Here is an 18906-nt window from a genome sequence, read left to right as displayed (position 1 = left end):
TATAGGGGGCATAATGGGGAGCTGTGCCCGGGTATAGGGGGCATCATGGGGAGCGGTGCCCGGGGATAGGGGGGTGAGATGGGGAGCTGTGCCCGGGTATAGGGGGCATCACGGGGAGCTGTGCCCGGGTATAGGGGGGCATCATGGGGAGCTGTGCCCAGGTATAGGGGGGCAACATGGGGAGCTGTGCCCGGGTATAGGGGGGCATCATGGGGAGCTGTGCCTGGGTATAGGGGGGCATCATGGGGAGCTGTGCCCGGGTATAGGGGGGCATCATGGGGAGCTGTGCCCGGGTATAGGGGGGCATCATGGGGAGCTGTGCCCTGGTATAGGGGGCATCATGGGGAGCTGTGCCCGGGTATAGGGGGCATCATGGGGGAGCTGTGCCCGGGTATAGGGGGCATCATGGGGAGCTGTGCCCGGGTATAGGGGGGTGAGATGGGGAGCTGTGCCTGGGTATAGGGGGCATCACGGGGAGCTGTGCCCGGGTATAGGGGGGCATCATGGGGAGCTGTGCCCGGGTATAGGGGGGCATCATGGGGAGCTGTGCCTGGGTATAGGGGGGCATCATGGGGAGCTGTGCCCGGGTATAGGGGGGCATCATGGGGAGCTGTGCCCGGGTATAGGGGGGTGAGATGGGGAGCTGTGCCCGGGTATAGGGGGCATCATGGGGAGCTGTGCCCGGGTCTCGGGGGGTGAGATGGGGAGCTGTGCCCTGGTATCGGGGGCATCATGGGGAGCTGTGCCCGGGTATAGGGGGCATCAAGGGGAGCTGTGCCCGGGTATAGGGGGGTGAGATGGGGAGCTGTGCCCTGGTATAGGGGGCATCATGGGGAGCTGTGCCCGGGTATAGGGGGTGAGATGGGGAGCTGTGCCCGGGTATAGGGGGGCATCATGGGGAGCTGTGCCCGGGTATAGGGGGCATCATGGGGAGCTGTGCCCGGGTATAGGGGGTGAGATGGGGAGCTGTGCCCTGGTATAGGGGGGCATCATGGGGAGCTGTGCCCGGGTATAGGGGGGTGAGATGGGGAGCTGTGCCCGGGTATAGGGGGCATCATGGGGAGCTGTGCCCGGGTATAGGGGGGTGAGATGGGGAGCTGTGCCCGGGTATAGGGGGCATCATGGGGAGCTGTGCCCGGGTATAGGGGGGCATCATGGGGAGCTGTGCCCTGGTATAGGGGGGCATCATGGGGAGCTGTGCCCTGGTATAGGGGGGCATCATGGGGAGCTGTGCCCTGGTATAGGGGGCATCATGGGGAGCTGTGCCCGGGTATAGGGGGCATCATGGGGAGCTGTGCCCGGGTATAGGGGGGTGAGATGGGGAGCTGTGCCCGGGTATAGGGGGGCATTATGGGGAGCTGTGCCCTGGTATAGGGGGGCATCATGGGGAGCTGTGCCCGGGTATAGGGGGGCATCATGGGGAGCTGTGCCCTGGTATAGGGGGCATCATGGGGAGCTGTGCCCGGGTATAGGGGGCATCATGGGGAGCTGTGCCCGGGTATAGGGGGCATCATGGGGAGCTGTGCCCGGGTATAGGGGGGTGAGATGGGGAGCTGTGCCCGGGTATAGGGGGCATCACGGGGAGCTGTGCCCGGGTATAGGGGGGCATCATGGGGAGCTGTGCCCAGGTATAGGGGGGCATCATGGGGAGCTGTGCCCGGGTATAGGGGGGCATCATGGGGAGCTGTGCCTGGGTATAGGGGGGCATCATGGGGAGCTGTGCCCGGGTATAGGGGGCATCATGGGGAGCTGTGCCCGGGTATAGGGGGCATCATGGGGAGCTGTGCCCGGGTATAGGGGGGTGAGATGGGGAGCTGTGCCTGGGTATAGGGGGCATCACGGGGAGCTGTGCCCGGGTATAGGGGGGCATCATGGGGAGCTGTGCCCGGGTATAGGGGGGCATCATGGGGAGCTGTGCCCGGGTATAGGGGGGCATCATGGGGAGCTGTGCCCGAGTATAGGGGGGCATCATGGGGAGCTGTGCCTAAATATAGGGGGGCATCATGGGGTGCTGTGCCAGGGTATAGGGGGGTGAGATGGGGAGCTGTGCCCGGGTATAGGGGGGCATCATGGGGAGCTGTGCCCGGGTATAGGGGGGCATCATGGGGAGCTGTGCACTGGTATAGGGGGGCATCATGGGGAGCTGGGCATCATGGGGAGCTGTGCCTGGGTATAGGGGGGCATCATGGGGAGCTGTGCCCGGGTATAGGGGGGCATCATGGGGAGCTGTGCCTGGGTATAGGGGGGCATCATGGGGAGCTGTGCCCGGGTATAGGGGGGCATCATGGGGAGCTGTGCCCTGGTATAGGGGGGCATCATGGTGTAGCCCAGGCTGCTGGTGTCAGACACGTCTCCCTCTATGTGTTGTATATACATCGGTCAGGGTCGTCGCTGTATACAGATTATCTGTGAGGATCAGGTTTGGGCTACAGGATGACTATGATGTCAGCAATGATGTCAGACTTTAGGAGATGTTGTTGCATGCAACTTTGCCTGCAGAAACTTTGCTACGAGTTGCATGTAGCTGCGACTTTCCTGCTGCTTAGCATGTACTGCAATGCTCCCTGCTGCTTTCTAGCAGTTTCTGAACTACAACTCCCAGCATGCCCGGGCTGTTCTCTTGATTTAGCTGTGTTGAAATCAGTGTTTTCCAATCTGTGGGTACAGAACTACAACTCCCATCATGCCCAGGAACCCCCAGCCAGTTGCTCCCCAGCTGTAGCCACATTACACCCCTCATCACAGTGGGAGTTGTAGTTGTGTAACAGCTGGATAGCTGCAGGTTGGGAGACAGTGATGCAGATACATCTCCTGCAGCCGGGATGCATCTACAGCAGGTAAAGCTGCGGTTTGGTTGCGGTTCGGTCCCCGTTGCAGCTGAGATCACAGTCTGTGCTGGGAAAGTCGCCGCAGCTGGAAGAAGAATTGGATATCTTGCTATTGTTACTGCGACGTAACCGCATTCCCATCAGTGCATGCGACATTGCATCCCCTCATACTAACAGGTGGCTGCCATCCTGCAGGGTGACATCTCTAGACCCTGACCCCCGACCCCCCCCCCCCGCCCTGCAGTGTAACCCCCGACCCCCCCGCCCTGCAGTGTAACCCCCGACCCCCCCCCCGCCCTGCAGTGTAACCCCCGACCCCCCCCGCCCTGCAGTGTAACCCCCGACCCCCCCGCCCTGCAGTGTGACCCCCGACCCCCCGCCCTGCAGTGTGACCCCCGACCCCCTGCCCTGCAGATAGCATTGAGACCCCAGGAGTCTATGGGAAATGTTTATTATACAAGTAACCTGTGTTTCCTATTTATCTTTGTTGTCATCCTCGAAGTGATAATTGTATCTAATGATATTACAGCTGTGTGATACACTGTATCTAATGATATTACAGCTGTGATACATTGTATCTAATTATATTACAGGGGTGTGATACATTGTATCTAATGATGGTACAGATATGTGATACATTGTTTTTAATGACATTACAGGTGTGATACATTGTTTCTAATTATATTACAGGTGTGATACATTGTATCTAATGATATTACAGCCGTGTGATACACTGTATCTAATGATATTACAGGTGTGATACATTGTATCTAATGATATTACAGGTGTGATACATTGTATCTAATGATATTACAGGTGTGATACATTGTATCTAATGATATTACAGGTGTGATACACTGTATCTAATGATATTACAGGTGTGATACATTGTATCTAATGATATTACAGGTGTCATACATTGTATCTAATGATATTACAGGTGTCATACATTGTATCTAATGATATTACAGGTGTGTTACATTGTATCTAATGATATTACAGGTGTGTTACACTGTATCTAATGATATTACAGGTGTCATACATTGTATCTAATGATATTACAGGTGTCATACATTGTATCTAATGATATTACAGGTGTGTTACATTGTATCTAATGATATTACAGGTGTGTTACATTGTATCTAATGATATTACCAATGTGCTTATTACAGGGATGTCAAACCTGCGTCCCTCCAGCTGTTGCAAAACTACAATTCCCATAATGTTTGGACGGCCAAAGCTTTATCTGTCCAGGCATGATGGGAGTTGTAGTTCTGTAATGGCCGGTAGTTCGGCTCCTGTCTCCTATAGTATTACAGATGTATTATAGCTGATTGTTATTATATTAGTCCGCTCTCCTGGCTGTGTTCTGTCTATAGATACATAATGCTGCTTTGTGTCTAATATTACGTCTTCATTGGGACTTTCCAAGAGGAAATAGACGTGTGTGACTGATCCCCTATAGTGACGGCCGGACATAGGCGTGTGTGACTGATCCCCTATAGTGACGGCCGGACATAGGCGTGTGTGACTGATCCCCTATAGTGACGGCCGGGCATAGACGTGTGTGACTGATCCCCTATAGTGACGGCCGGGCATAGACGTGTGTGACTGATCCCCTATAGTGACGGCCGGGCATAGACTTGTGTGACTGATCCCCTATAGTGAGGGCCGGACATAGACGTGTGTGACTGATCCCCTATAGTGACGGCCGGACATAGGCGTGTGTGACTGATCCCCTATAGTGACGGCCGGGCATAGACGTGTGTGACTGATCCCCTATAGTGAGGGCCGGGCATAGGCGTGTGTGACTGATCCCCTATAGTGACGGCCGGACATAGACGTGTGTGACTGATCCCCTATAGTGAGGGCCGGGCATAGGCGTGTGTGACTGATCCCCTATAGTGACGGCCGGACATAGACGTGTGTGACTGATCCCCTATAGTGACGGCCGGACATAGACGTGTGTGACTGATCCCCTATAGTGACGGCCGGACATAGACGTGTGTGACTGATCCCCTATAGTGACGGCCGGGCATAGACGTGTGTGACTGATCCCCTATAGTGACGGCCGGGCATAGGCGTGTGTGACTGATCCCCTATAGTGACGGCCGGGCACAGGACCTCTTATTGTTATGGGCGGTAGGTATCACTGCGTGGCACTATGTATGATAACGGATAGCCGTGTGACCGCTGTGAACCTCCGCTGATCCCAGAGTGCACTGTGCAGGTGCGGCCATTGCCGATGTGAGGGAGAGAAGGGTCGGGCATGATGGAGTTCAGCACTGGCATTGGAGTCTGGCAGCTCTCCCCACTGCTAACACAAGCATGCATCTGTATGGAGGATAGTTGTCAGTTAAAGGGGCACTCTGGTGAAAATCTTTTTCAGATCAACTGGTTTCAGAAAGTTATATAGATTTGTAAATTACTTTTATTAAAAAATCTCTAGTCTTCCCATACTTATCAGCTGCTGTATGTCCTGCAGGAAGTGGTGTATTCTTTCCAGTCTGACACAGTGCTCTCTGCTGCCACCTCTGTCCATGTCAGGAACTGTCCAGAGCGGCAGCAAATCCTCATAGAAAACCTCTGCTGCTAGAGTGGAATACCCCTTAAGGGTCTGTTCACACGTACAGACTCGCTGCGTATTTATCGCTGTGAGTTTCTCGCACATAAATTCACAGTGATACTAATTGCGATCAAGTCAATGTATGTGTATTCTCGCTGCGTGTTTGGTGCGATTTTTTTTCATCAGCCACTCAGCCGCGATTGGCTGAGCATAACTGTGCTCGGCCAATCGCGGCTGAGCACAGTTATAATGCACCACACTTCCGGGTACACAGGTGAGGGTGGTGGGACACGGGGAAGGGGGCCATTCACAGACATAACATACATTACTAAGTTGTATAACATTGCAATGTGTGTTATTCTGTGAATAATTTTTTAGCGCCGCACTACCCCTTTAAGTTCACGGACAGCGGCCACCCCCCCTGTGTCCTCTTTGTTTCCGGACGCCTTACTTTGGCCGTGTTTCCCGTTCGCTGTGTTTCTGCAGATGTGGCCAAATCTCACTCTGTAACTGGAAGTTTATAAAACCTGATTTATATCTATTTATAATGCGCTCCGCACTTGTTTTACGGCCAGACGTTTTCTTGAAGCCGCGTCCGGTGCCGTGACCGCTGTCTGTAATACTTCATGGCCGTCACCATGCGGGAGATGTCTGTCAGGTCCCCTGCGGCTGGAATAGGCGCTCTGTGCCATAGGGATCAATACTGAACACTGGTGCCCGCTCCCCCCTGGCATCTCCTCCCCCTCCTCACCAGGACACAGGGATTCTGTATGAGCGGGGCGGAGGGATAAATAGTCCCTGGGTGCCTCTCATTATCTATAAGTCCTGGATTAAAGGGATATTATAGGGGGGGGGGATTATTTTTTTTAACATTTATACATTGAGAGGGAGATTTATCAACATGGTGTAAAGTAAAACTGCCTCAGATTCAGATCAGATTCCACCTTTCATTTTCCAAAGAGTCTGTGAGGAATGAAAGGTGGAATCTGATTGGTTGCTAGGGGCAACTGAGACGGTTTCACTTCACACCATGTTTGATAAATCTCCCCCTGAGTGTCTGTGTTAGGATCAAAAAGTTATATAGTGGTGCCTTGGATTAGGAGCATAATTAGTTTCTGGACGGAGCTTGTAATCCAAATCCACTCTTAAACCAAAGCAAATTTTCCCATAAGAAATCACTGATATGCCGACAGTTGGTTCCACAGCCCAAAAACAATTATTTATTATTCTGAATAACATGTAGAACAGATGAAACAAACAATGAGAAGCAGCTTGATATGTGATATATAAGTTACTGTACAGTATAGCAATCAGCATGTGGTGTATAATGTATAGTAACTGTATAACCCTGATAACACAGCAGCAGCTGGATATGTGATATATAAGTTACTGTACAGTATAGCAGCATGTGGTGTATAATGTATAGTAACTGTATAACCCTGATAACACAGCAGCTGGATATGTGATATATAAGTTACTGTACAGTATAGCAGCATGTGGTGTATAATGTAGTAACTGTATAACCCTGATAACACAGCAGCTGGATATGTGATATATAGGTTACTGTACAGTATAGCAGCATGTGGTGTATAATGTATAGTAACTGTATAACCCTGATAACACAGCAGCTGGATATGTGATATATAGGTTACTGTACAGTATAGCAGCATGTGGTGTATAATGTATAGTAACTGTATAACCCTGATAACACAGCAGCTGGATATGTGATATATAAGTTACTGTACAGTATAGCAATCAGCATGTGGTATATAATGTGTAGTAACTGTATAACCCTGATAACACAGCAGCTGGATATGTGATATATAAGTTACTGTACAGTATAGCAATCAGCATGTGGTATATAATGTATAGTAACTGTATAACCCTGATAACACAGCAGCTGGATATGTGATATATAAGTTACTGTACAGTATAGCAATTAGCATGTGGTGTATAATGTATAGTAACTGTATAACCCTGATAACACAGCAGCTGGATATGTGATATATAAGTTACTGTACATTATAGCAATCAGCATGTGGAGTATAATGTATAGTAACTGTATAACCCTGATAACACAGCAGCAGTTTGTAGATACAGGATGGAACTGCAGATCCCCATAATGCAGTAGCGTAGTACAACAGGCTAGAATAGAGAAGCAGGGCTGCTGTCAGAGGTCTGTGTGGTCACATGACAGCAAGGAGGAGGGGGTGTTTAGCATGGACCAATCAGGAAGTGAGAATCACAGAGCTGTGCAGGAGGACAGTGACACAAACTTCTACACAGCAGTGTGAATGGCTGAGTGTAAGTGCGGGCACATTATAGAAGGAATTGAGAGTATGGGAAACACAAGAGCGGACAGAGACTGCAGGGAGCAGGAAGGAATGATCAGGACAGATGTGGGCACATAAATGCAGCGCTCGCTGTTCAGGGAGAGAGGGGTTACAGCTATGGAGAGATTATCTGCACAGTCCTGTCCCCTGATGTAAGCCCCAGCCTGAAGTGGATCTGCTATGATTTGGAAGGTGAGGGAGACTTCCTGGGTGAGAGTACAGGGCTGTAGACCACGCTATGTAGACCATGTCCCTCCCACCCAGTAAACCAAAGCAATGCTCTTAACAAAGTCACAATTTTGAAAAACTGAGCTCTACCAAGGTACCACTGTATATCACTAGTACTGCTGCATGCAGATACTGAGTCTCCCCTGATAATACATATATAATACATGTTACCATTAGAATAGACGTTACACTGGGGCGAGCTGTCTGTGTCACTAGTGCTGCAGCCTTCCCTGACGTCTATATAATACATGTTACCATTAGAGTAGACATAACTCTGGGGCGAGCTGTCTGTGTCACTAGTGCTGCAGCCTTCCCTGACGTCTATATAATACATGTTACCATTAGAGTAGACATAACACTGGGGCGAGCTGTCTGTGTCACTAGTGCTGCAGCCTTCCCTGACGTCTATATAATACATGTTACCATTAGAGTAGACATAACACTGGGGCGAGCTGTCTGTGTCACTAGTGCTGCAGTAGCATGGTAAGTAGGGATACACCTAACTCGCTTTGCTACACTATGCTGTGGCTGCAGCACTACTGACAGCTTTCCCCAGTGTAATGTCTATTCTAATGGTAACATGTATTATATAGACATCAGTACTAGAGACAAAGACAGCTTCCCCCAGTGTAATGTCTATTCGAATGGCATGGGTCTCCAAACTGCAGCCCTCCAGCTGTTGCAAAACCACAATTCCCATCATAGCCGGACGGATTTGGCTGTCCAGGCATGATGGGAAATGTAGTTTTGCAACAGCTGTAGTGCCGCAGTTTGGAGACCCATGCTAATGGTAACATGTATTATGTTAGCCGTTTGAACATGAATTGCAGCTGACAGATCCCCTTTAAAAAAATCCGGATTGGAGCAAATATTCAGGAAACTCCAGGTGTAATCTTTCATCCAGTTTTCTCCCAGGCTGCAGGATATAGATTTCTATTGAACTCCAGTAAGTGTAAGGATAATTATGTCATCTCACACTGATATTACCATTGGACTACACCTCCCATCATTCCTTGTGTCACTGTCATTAAAAGAAAAACTTTTGACAAATCACAGAGATATAAAAAGTTTTGATCGGTCCATGTCTGAGTGTTCAGACTGGAATGAATACACCACTTTCTGCAGCACATACAGCAGCTGATAAGTCCTGGAAGACTGGAGGTTTTTAAACAGAAGTAAATTACAAATCTCTGGCACTTACTGCTACCAGTTGATTTAAATTTTTTTATTTTGCTGAACAACCCCGATAAGGCAGCTGCCTTCCAGCTGTTGAAGAACTACAATTCCCATCATGCCCGGACAGCGGAGGCTTTAGCTGTGATACTGCGCTCGGTGACGTCTGGATAACACAGGGATAACGCTGCTGAGCATCTGTCAGGGTCTCGCCAGGGTCTGAGGTCGTTCTCCGCAGATTTCTGCTACATTAACCAGTATCCGCCCCCATTTACAATCCCATCGGGAATCCTCGGCCGTAATGGCCGTGACCTGTAATGTAATAATCCCAAAACCAACGGCTGGAAATCTGTCTGTTTAAAGGGTCGTATATACCATAAACTAGGACACATGGCATCAACTTAAAGGGGGGGTGTCTGGCAGTATTAAAACAGGGCTGCTTTACAAACAGCGCCACCTCTGTCCTCAGGTTATGTGTGATATTGCAACTCAAGTTCATTGAAGTGAATGGGGCTAAGATGTAATACCCCTCACAGCCTGAGGACAGGGGTGGTGCTGTTTCTGGAAGGAAGCAGCCGTCAGCTATAGGGAAACCAGGTGTACAGATTTCTTACAGCGCCACCAGTGGGAAATCTAAGAACTGCACAGTGTCCATTCTGGGTGACAGTTCATCTCTGCTTTAAGTTAAAGTGAATCTGTCACCGATGGAATGGTCACTGATCTGGTGTCACACATCTTATGGAGAGATAGTAAAATTTAGCCGCTTTTTCCAGAAACAGCGCAACTCTTGTCCTCTGTTTGGGTGCGGTATTGCAGCTCAGTTCCATTGAAGTGAATAGTGCTGAGTTGTAATACCACACACATCCTGAGGACGTGTGTAGCGCTGTTTCTGAAAGAAAGCGGCCATGTTTTTCTAATCCTGCATAACCCCTTTAATTAGAGCTTTGATGTCATAGCTAGCGCTTTTATTCCGGCTGTGCAGATGTTAAAGGCGGGTATTAGAGTGCTCTGTGCTCTGTGCATAAAGGGGAACTCCGTTGATTTTTTTTTTTTTTTTTTTTCAAATTAACTGGTGTCAGAAAGTTATATAGATTTGTAATTTACTTCTATTTAAAAATCTCCAGTCTTCCAGTACTTATCAGCTGCTGTATGTCCTGCAGGAAGTGGTGTATTCTTTCCAGTCTGACACAGTGCTCTCTGCTGCCACCTCTGTCCGTGTCAGGAACTGTCCAGAGCAGCAGCAAATCCCCATAGAAAACCTCTCCTGCTCTGGACAGTTCCTGACATGGACAGAGGGGGCAGCACAGAGCACTGTGTCAGACTGGAAAGAATACACCACTTCCTGCAGGACATACAGCAGCTGATAAGTACTGGAAGACTAGAGAATCTTAGAAGTACAGTAATTTACAAATCTCTATAACTTTCTGATACCAGTTAGTTTGAAAGAATTTTTTTTTCGCTGGAGTCCCCCTTTAATTCTCAGATCCCACAATTTGTTAAAACAGTAGCTTCTTCTCCGGCACCCCATCCCAGGACTGACAGCACATGTAGGAACTGGGAGGGGCTTATTAACATGCCAATCAAGCACCAATGGGGGGAGACGTTTTATGATTAGAGGCGTAGCTCTAGGGCCCAGAACACTCTAGGCTCCGCCTCTTTGACACTTGAACTACTGGAATAAAAGCATTTTATATGGAAATAGAGAGGTTGCAAAAACTTAGCTGCTTTTTTATTGAAACAGCGCCGTCTTTTTCTTCAGTTTGTTTGTGGTATTACAATACAGTCGAGTTAAATTAAATGAGGCTAAGTTGTAATACCACATACAACCTGGGGACATGTGTGGCGCTGTTTCTGGAATTAAACAGCTATGTTTTTCTAACCCCTTTAAATATGTCGGATTGACAGCAGATTTGTCCCTTTAAATTGTGGATCATATGTTCTGAGTCACTGAAAGTGGCTTCCATGCTGCCTGACGTGTTACACGAGTCCATTGTGCGTCCTTGCTCGCTCTCATTCCTGCGGCGCTCTCACCTTTAGTCGTTCTCGCATCAGATCATTGTTAGTCATTGCGGGGGTATGCGGCATTTCTTCTGAGCGGGATCCATTGTGCCGCCCTGAATAGCGGAAGTCCTATTAATAGCGCCTTATCTTGACGTATTAGACCGGACCTTGAACCCGATGGAACGCGTAGAGTAGTCACCAGGTGACAGTGATAAACTTAAAGGGATTGTCTAATGCTTTGTTTTCCAATCTGTGGCTCTCCGGCTGTTGTAGAACTACAACTCCCAGCATGCCCTGGCTGTCAGGTCATGCTGGGAATTGTAGTTTTGCAACAGCCGGAGAGCCACAGGTTAAAGACCACAGCTCTAAGTGCTGCGTTTTACTGCTGACAAACATAGTCATTACTCGCTCATTGACCACTCTGCCGCTCCTGCTAAAAGTTAAAGGGGTTATCCAGGATTAGAAAAAGCACAGCTACTTTCTTGCAGAAACAGCACCACCCTTGTCCTCAGGTTGTGTGTGGTATTACATTACGTTCACGTTATGTGTTATCGTTTGCTAAAAAAAATCGTTTAGTGATCGTTAACGAGCGGTCGTTGGAGCGAGTTTATGAACGGTAATCGTTACGTGGAATAGGGCCTTAAGGGGCCTGTTACACTGAGCGATTTTTAACGATTAAGAATAAACGAAAACGAGATAGTTTATCCTTAACCTGAAATCGTTCACCATATTACACCGAACAATGGTCGTTGGATACGATCGTTACTGCGATACTTATTGCGATGGTTACTATGATCGTTTATTCCATCTGATCCCCGCAAAACAATGAACAATGTGCAATTACACTGAGCGATTAGCGACAAGATGTGAACGAATGTGGAATTACAGCGAGCGATTAACGATAATTTCAGGTTCAGATCTAAGGTCCCAATTACACTGGACGATTATCGTGCGAAAAATCGTTATAGCGTTTGAATTTAAAAGATCGTTCTGTGTAATTGCAGGCAACGAACGAAAAATCGTTCGTATGTCGTTGATCGTTGATTTAGAGCTGAACCTAAAATTATCGTTAACCGTTCGCTGTAATTCCGCGTTCGTTCGCTCAAGTTCCGCCTTTGTTCACTAATCGTTCAGTGTAATTGCACATTGTTCATTGTTTTTCTGGGATCAGAAGGAATAAACGATCATAGTAACGATCACAGTAACGACTATGGTTCTGTGTAATATGGTGACCGATTTCAGGTTAACGATAAACAATCTCGTTTGTGATCATTTTCTGTAAGTCGTTCATTGTTAAAAATCGCTCCGTGTAATAGGACCCTAAATCAACGACATACGAACGATTTTTAGATTGTTGCCTTCAATTACACAGAACGATTATTGTTTAAATTCGAACGATATAACGATCTTTTGCACGATAATCGACCTGTGTAATAGGGCCCTTAGGGTACAAACACACACACAGTATACGCTGCGTATTTACTGCTGCGATACGCAGCAGATACGCAGCAGATTTGATCAATATAACTGAACACAGCATCAAATCTGCACCATCAAATCTGCTGCGTATCTGCTGCGTATACGGTGTGTGTGTGTTTTTGTACCCTTAGTCGTTTTCTCCACGGAGCGGTGAGACTGTTTGGAGCATTGCCCGCCACCATAGCACAGATCCGGCCCTGGCTGGCCTGCACCATTCATTATCATTAGAGAGGGCGGACCAGCGCTATGGGGGCGGGCAATGCTCCAAACTGCCTCACCAGTCAATGGAGGAAGTGACCAACTGCAGCGGACGGAGCCGAGGAGGAAAGTAAGAGACGGAGCTTCCTCCTCAGCGTCTCCTGTACAATAGGGACAGATCATCATGTCAGATTGGTCTAACCTGCTCATGGTTCCCCTTTAAGCTGTACGCTCGGATTAATATTTTATATCCCCCAGCATTGTGATTGACACTAATAATGTAGGATTCTTCAGAGGAGCGGGAGAGTCTGACAGCCGGGACCCCAGGGGAGGGGGGTGGGGGGGGGGGGATGTGCGCGCTGGGAATTTATTACTTGAATAATCTCGGGGCTATAGGAGATTCCAATAATAACATTATCCTAAGGAATTGTTAGTTATGCAGTTACCATATACTGGGGGGGGATTCTCCCTCATCCACAAATCTCCTGTTCACCTTAATATATGAAGTCTCGTCATCGGCAGGGATTGTATATTTAGCCATTGTCATAGCTCGGGGGGGAGGGGAGGATACTGTTTTGCAAATGAGCTCTCCTCTAAGAGAGAAAACCGCCTCACTGCTGCCACCTATAGGTAGTTACCTAAGGGTACTATTACACCAAGCAATTTTCCAACGATAAACGATCTAAACGACCGCTAAGGCAAACGACCCGAAATCGTTCGCCCAAGTACACGAAACGATGATCGTTATTCATGATCGTTCTTGCGGTCGTTTAGTCGTCGCTATTGCGACGACTAAACGAACAATGTGCGACCGATGAGCGAACGATCAAACGATAAAAATAGGTCCGGGTCCTATTAATCGATCAACGATTTCTCGTTGGTCGTTTAATCGTTGCCTGCTATTACACGAAATGATTATCGTTCAAATCCGAACGATTTAACGATTTTTCGAACGATAATCGTTCCGTGTAATACCACCCTTAGAAGTCAATGTCTTATCTTTTTCTTTCAAATCAGCTGGCGTCAGAAAGTTATACAGATTTGTCATTTATTTCAATTTTAAAATTTCAAGTCTTCCCATACTTATAAGCTGCTGTATGTCCTGCAGGAAGTGATGTATTCTTTCCAGTCTGACACAGTGCTCTCTGCTGCCACCTCTGTCAATGTCAGGAACTGTCCAGAGCAGCAGCAAATCCCCATAGAAAACCTCTCCTGCTCTGGGCAGTTCCTGACATGGACAGAGGTGGCAGCAGAGAGCACTGTGTCAGACTGGAAAGAATACACCACTTCCTGCAGGGCATACAGCAGCTGATAAGTACTGGAAGACTGGAGATTTTTAAATAGAAGTAAACTACAAATCTATATAACTTTCTGACACCAGCTGATTTGAAAGAAAAAGATTTTAGCTGGAGTACCCCTTTAAGCTCCATTCACTTCAATGGAACTAAGTAGCAAAACCAAAATCCAAACTGGAGACCAGAGTGGTGCTGTCTCTGGAAGAAAGTGGCCATGTTTATGTAGTATTGGATAACCCCTTTAAAAAGGACCTGTCAGCAGTACGTTAGATGCTAAACTAAGGCGGTAGCTATATGTGGTGTGTGAACCTGATTGCAGACATAGCTTCTCATCTGCAACGCCCAAGGGGATAATTACGAATAAACGGGGGAGATTTATCCAACATGGTGTAAAGTGAGACTGGCTCAGTTGCCCCTAGCAACCAATCAGATTCCTCCTTTCATTTTCCAAAGAGTCTGTGAGGAATGAAAGGTGGAATCTGATTGGTTGCTAGGGGCAACTAAGCCAGTTTCACTTTACACCATGTGTGATAAATCTCCCCCAAAATGTTCAAATTCGTTCATATGCAAATTAGCCACAAGTGTCGGGGAAAGGGGAGGTCCTAGATGCAAGAGCCCCTCCTTTTTGACGACCGCCACTTGGCTGGATTATATCCTCCCCTTGCCATTTGATTGACAGCAGCCGGGCTGCCTCTCCTATTCCGCCTCCGAGTCCACGCAGTTCATTCAGTGAAGCTGTGTTCTCCTAAATGGGCCCTTACATGGGACGATGGGCCCCTGCGGATGAGCCATGATTCCTGTGGGCAGAGATCGTTTGTGCGGCCACTAACCCTGTATACAGATGTATTCTGTCATATCGATTTTATTGGCTGATCGGGTGACAGATGACCGTTTTATCATTCGATCGCCGGGAACAACCCCAATAATAGACCTGCGTTAAAAGGGTACTCCAACGAAAATCTTTTTCTTTCAAATCAACTGGTGTCAGGAAGTTATATAAATTTGTAATTTACTTCTATTTAAAAATCTCCGGTCTTCCAGTACTTATCAGCTGCTGTATGTGCTGCAGAAAGTGGTGTATTCATTCCAGTCTGACACGGTGCTCTCTGCTGCCACCTCTGTCCATGTCAGGAACTGTCCAGAGCAGTCTGGATGTCTTATTTTTCCTTGAACAATAATTCACGTCACATGCAAAGCAGGGATAGAATGTACGGGATGGCAGCTTTTGGCCACTAGGGGGAGTTCACCACAGCACGCTAGTACAGCACAGCAGGGACAGAGTGTACAGTATGGCGTCTCCTGGCCACTAGGGGGAGCTCACCACAGCACGCTCACCACAGCACAGCAGGGACAGAGTGTACGGTATGGCAGCTTCTGGCCACTAGGAGGAGCTCACCAGAGCATGCTCGTAAAGCACAGCAGGGACAGCAAACGGTATGGCAGCTTCCAGACACCAGGGGGAGCTCACCACAGCACACTCGTACAGCATTGCAGGGACAGCAAACGGTATGGCAGCTTCCAGACACCAAGAGGAGCTCACCACAGCACACTCGTACAGCACAGCAGGGACAGAGCGCATGGTATGGCTGCTTCTGGCCACCAGGGGGAGGTCACCACAGCACACTTGTACAGCACAGCAGGGACGGCGCACGGTATGGCGGCAGGCGACGGAATAACGGAAGACAGTGTGCAGCTCTACATCTGTTGGTAGGGGATGGTGGCAGGTGACGGACCTCTTGATGCCTTGCCTGCACATTTACAAGTGACGGCCATGGAAGGGAACATTGAGGTTGGCGGCAGGTGATGGTCTACATGTCTTGCATGCAGCTGCTCTGCAACGGACAGTAAGGGTAGGGGACAAAAACTTTGCTAGGTCTTACTTTCGGGGCAGGCCTTATATTTAGCAACTCAGCAAAACCTCTACTAGGTCTCCAAACCAGCTGTTGCAAAACTACAACTCCCAGCATGCCCAGACAGCCAACGGCTGTCTGGGCATGCTGGGAGTTGTAGTTTTGCAGGAGCTGGAGAGCCGTAGGTTGGAGATCCTGGTCTCTGAGTTCTCGATCTTCCAGGGAATATCTTTTCTTCTCCCTGGTTGCAGTAATAATACCGTCCTGCCGGTGAACAATATCCGGTTTTGGCGAGCGCGCTCTGTGTCCCGTGTTTAGTAAACAGCGAGGCCCGAGGCTGCGGTATTTCTTGTTCGGATATTGCTGGCTCAGAACGCGTCTCTCTCTCCCGTCTTGTAGCGGCAGCAGGAGACTCACTTCTAAATCCTTCATGGTCTGCTTCCTACGTGAATGATGGCTCGCTTCATCCGGATAAAATATCTTTAGAACAATTACGGAACTCGTGATCAAGGTGGGGTCTCGGTGTTCCCACACACTGCTCCCTAACCTTTCCCCGCGTGACCTCCATTCAGCTGCTTCCCATCATCTCTTGGTCTATAGATTTATTGGCCCCCTACTTTCTGAAACAGCGCCACCCTTATCCTCAGTTAGTGTGAGGTATTGCAGCTCGGCTCCTTTAAGTGAATAGAGCAGAATTGCAATACAATACCAGACCCGAAGACAGGGGTGGCGTTTTTTTTTTTTTTTTTTATTGAATTTTTATTAGATTTTAAAGAGTTACAGCAGCGGCCATCTAAAAGGCCAAACATAGAGCAAAACGACACACAATGAGTGTATACATGCCTTCGTTTTCTACTTTTGGATAAACCCCTGTTAAAATTTTGTTCTGTAACTGTGGTGAACTCCAGCGATTTTTTTTATTTTTTATTTTTTTTCTTTCCAATTAACTGATGTCAGAAAAAAAGTTATACAGATTTGTAATTTACTTCTATTTTAAAATCTCCAGTCCTCCATTACTCATCAGCTGCCGTATGCTCTGCAGGAAGTGGTGTATTCTTTCCAGTCTGACACAGTGCTCTCTGCTGCCACCTCTGTCCATGTCAGGAACTGTCCAGAGCAGCAGCAAATTCCCATAGAAAACCTCTCCTGCTCTGGACAGTTCCTGACATGGACAGAGGTGGCAGCAGAGAGCACTGTGTCAGACTGGAAAGAATATACCACATCTTGCAGGACATACAGCAGCTGATAAGTACTGGAATACTTTAGATTTTTAAATAGAAGTAAACTACAAATCTATATAACTTTCGTTGGTTTGAAAGATCCCCCCCCCCCCCATTGGAGTACCCCTTTAATACTGATACAGCTGTATATACGCAACAGACCAGTTTATGCTGTCAATTACTTTCTTGCAAAAACAGCACCACCCCTGTCCTTAGTTTGTGTGTGGTATTACCAGTGTGCTCCATTCACTTCAGTGGAACTGAGCTGCGCATCCAAACTGAGGACGGGAGAGGCGCTGTGAAAGTGTCATGGTGAAACATGGCGGCCCAAAGAGGACTAGTCGCCGATACAAGTAATGGACGCATTGTCACAAACCAGGGAGCCAGTTACCGTCCGGCACTTTTTTGATATAGTTTTTGTCAAAGTTTTAGCTTACTCATAATCATTGGGATGCTGATGTTTTCCTAAACAGCGCCACTTCTGCCCATGGTCATGTCTGGTATTGCAGCTCAGCTTTGTAGAAGTGAATAGGGCTGTGCTGCAATACCACACACAACCTATGGGCAGGTGTGGCGCTTTATCTGGATGAAAGCAGACATGTTTTTATTGTACTGTACAATTCCTCTAAGCCTACGCTCAGTAATATCCGGTCCTTTAAGAGAATCAGATACAGACATAGGGGGGATTTATCAAACCTGGTGTAAAGTGAAACTGGCTCAGTCGCCCCTAGCAACCAATCAGATTCCACCTTTCATTCCTCACAGACTCTTCGGAAATGAAAGGTGAAATCTGATTGGTTGCTAGGGGCGACTGAGCTAGTTTCACTTTCGACCATGTTAGATAAATCTTCCCCATAGGGAGAGATCTGTGGCGCTGTCTTATAGTAAGAACGTCCTTCGTTGTCCATAGCAACCAATCACAGCCTAGCTTTCCCTTCTCATATTGCTCTGGTAAAAAGAAATCTGAGCTGTGATTGGTTGCCGTGAACAACAAAGGACGTTCTTACTATAAGACCTTACAATACGGTTCTATAGAGGTCTGATAATATCACGTGGCGTCCATTGTGCATGAGGCCAAGGCATGATGGGAATTGTAGTTTTGCAATTGCTGTAGGGCCTGTAGGTTCCCCACCCCTGCTGTATATAATGTTATGGTATACGGCACACTATGGCAGCCTCTGCTCCTGAGGTAATGGAAGCTTGCCGTCCCCGTCCTGACCTTGTGTCACGTTCTGCCCGTTGTCCTTGTGATACAATCATCTAATGTAGCCGAATCCAGACACATTGCTGGGCTATTGTTTGTCATTTTTCTTTCTTTTGTGACATTGTAATATTTCTTGTATTTCTGCTGCGCGAGCCAAGTCCTGAGAACAATAGTGAGAACTGTGTGTGTGTGTGTGTAAAGGGCTCGCACACTCCATGTATAGTGAGGACTGTGTGTGATGTGTGTGTGTAAAGGGCTCGCACACTCCATGTATAGTGAGGACTGTGTGTGATGTGTGTATGTAAATGGCATGCACAGCCCATGTATAGTGGGGACTGTGTGATATGTGTCTATCCAGGGCGCACACAGTCTGGCTCCCTCTTGGACTTGCATAGTCCATGTATAGTGAGGACTGTGTGTAGTATGGGTCCCTCTTGGACTTGCATAGTCCATGTATAGTGAGGACTGTGTGTAGTATGGGTCCCTCTTGGACTTGCATAGTCCTTGTATAGTGAGGACTGTGTGTAGTAT

At 48.0% G+C, this 18906-nt stretch overlaps 1 protein-coding gene across 3 annotated transcripts in view; it reads left to right on the top strand.

The window, feature by feature from the left end:
* The window catches only part of LOC138789051 (carboxyl-terminal PDZ ligand of neuronal nitric oxide synthase protein-like), a 66175-nt gene that overhangs the window by 2859 nt on the left and 44410 nt on the right, over positions 1 to 18906 (top strand). The window lies entirely within an intron of this gene.

Source organism: Dendropsophus ebraccatus, chromosome 4 (genome assembly GCF_027789765.1).
Source record: "Dendropsophus ebraccatus isolate aDenEbr1 chromosome 4, aDenEbr1.pat, whole genome shotgun sequence".
NCBI lineage: Eukaryota > Metazoa > Chordata > Amphibia > Anura > Hylidae > Dendropsophus > Dendropsophus ebraccatus.
This window is presented reverse-complemented; position numbering and strand designations above follow the sequence as displayed.